Below are 2,467 nucleotides of genomic sequence, written 5' to 3' on the forward strand. Positions count from 1 at the left end.
CTATTCCACTGCAGCCTGATAGCCCTCAAGGTTCTGCAGCTACTCCAACTATTCCAAGGGACCCACCGAAGTCCAACACGAAAGGGAGAGCGAAGTCTAAACGAATTGAATCAGCACTGGAACTACACCCCAAAAGGAAGAACAAATGTAGTTTCTGTGGTTCTGTTGACCACAATGCAGCGAGCTGTGAGGCAAGGTTGGTGTGAAGGCCAAAGAAGGAAGCGAAAAAATGGGAGCCAAATGAGGATGGAGTGAAAAAACGCCCCCAAGTTTTTTTGTCATTGTTCAATGAGAAAGCTCATGAAACTGTATTGACATTTGGGGAAACTTAGAACTAATTTGTGCCCTGGTTTATACTTGGTGTTGAGTTTTCATTTGTCCTTGTTGCGACCATATATACGTTTTCCCATGCTTAAGCAAAGTAGAGTTGGTAAACATTTGCGCAAAACGGAGGCACTATTTTCTAGCATTTCTATAACTACTTGCCTGCTATTCTTAAATAAGCTTGTCTAGTTTCAAAAATATTTCTTGCATTCCAACTTTGAACAAGTACATGAACTATGATCCCATAGGTGCTTGCTGTTCAAAAAAATCGAATGAGTGCAAAAAAAGGAAGGTGTGATAAACATACCTACGGTAGTTCCAGGATTTCCTTACAAGGAGCTTTGTTGCGAATATCTGAGACCCAGATGCTTGTCAGCTGCTTCCTGATATTTGGAATATCACTTGGTTCGTATTTTGGAACAGCCCTAACAACCCATTTGTTGGTGTTCGTCAGCCCGTAAATGCCACAGTCAGTGCTGTTTGTAACACACAGGAGGCAAGAAAAACTTGTTTAAGAAACTGCACATAAGTAAAAACTGGTTTCCGAATAATTGATATTGGGGAAAGTTGCTTACTCATTGTTCTGCCTCGGGACATCGATGTTGACTAGTGGAAACTTATCTAGCACAACACGTGAGTGGCCATAATGATGCTCCCATAAACTACGAACAATTGCTACTATCAACCTAGCGTTCTTGTCCAAGACAGCATTATCTAGTGTCCTCCAGGAATCAAGGACTTCAAACCTCTTGTCTCTTATGTTCAAATTGAACACCCGGTAATGATTCCCCGATACTGGTTTTTCTAGGTCACTGTTCTCTAGGATATGAAACATAATCTAGATAGAAAAGCATTTCCAGAAAAACAATATGAGATGCTTGTAAAAAATATGAGGCAATTTGAGAAGAAAGTACTCAGAAAAAGAAAAGAGGGCAAACACTTTTTGGTGAGGCAACTACTGGTTCAGGTAATTCGAGCAAAAAATAAAAAACAAGCAACTTATAGCTACAACTGAGGCAACTACATTTTTCATAGCAGGCAGGTTTGTGGTTTTCTTATGTTTCATGTTACACAGGTTCTTTCCTCGAAGCAAGGTGCAACAAATATAAAAAGGTTAAGACTGAGGCTATCTATAAAATTGAGCTAGACATGTCATTCTACAGGAAAAGAACATGAACAACTTGCCAACTATATTTGATGCAAGAACTTGCAAGATGATGAGGCAAGTACTTGTAATTGATGAGGCAACTACTGGTTCAGGTAATTCAAGCAAAAAATAAAAAGCAAGCAACTTACATCTACAACTGAGGCAACTACATGTTTCATAGCAGTCAAGTTTGTGGTTTTCTTAACTTTCATGTTACACAAGTTCTTCCCTTGAAGCAAGGTGCAACGAATATAAAAGGGTTAAGACTGAGGCTCTCAAAAAAATTGAGCTAGACTTGTCATTCTACGGAAAATGAACATAAACAACTTGCCAACTATGTTTTGAGGCAACAACTTGTAAGATGATGAGGCAAGTACTTGTAATTGATGAGGCAACTACTGGATCAGGTAATTGATGTGGAGCATCCTTCGGTCATCCCCATGGACCTTCCATCGTCTCACCAAGCACCAAGAGGACCCATGACTAGAGCACGAGCTAGAGCTCTCGAGACCGAGGTGATTTCTCTCCTTAGTGATATCTCATATGATCCTCTCAAGACATGGCTACTACCTAAGTCCGGAATGTTGCGCATGAAGATGGTCAAGACCCCAAGTCCATGGAAGAAGAGAACCAACGGAAGAAGGCGAGAACAACCTCCAGCACTGGACATCTGACCATGGCCCCGGACATCCGGCCCCTGGAGATCTACATGGCCAGGAGTATGCAACAGAATCTACAGGGACCGGACATCCGGCGTCCAGCCCGGACATCCGGCGCTCCTCAGCGGAATTCCGGCCTCTAGCCCGGACATCTGGAGGCACCATCCAGGGAGCATAGAAGGCTGCCCAGATAGCCCGGACATCCGGTCATCACCCCGGACATCCGACGCCTCCCGAAGCCCCGGGCATCTGGCCCCTCCGCCCGGACATCCGGCGCCGCCCATCCATAGAGCAGCACGGCCATCTTCACCAGCCCGGACATCCGGCCCTTCAGCCC

The sequence above is a fragment of the Triticum dicoccoides genome, chromosome 3B (assembly GCF_002162155.2).
Source record: "Triticum dicoccoides isolate Atlit2015 ecotype Zavitan chromosome 3B, WEW_v2.0, whole genome shotgun sequence".
Taxonomy (NCBI): domain Eukaryota; kingdom Viridiplantae; phylum Streptophyta; class Magnoliopsida; order Poales; family Poaceae; genus Triticum; species Triticum dicoccoides.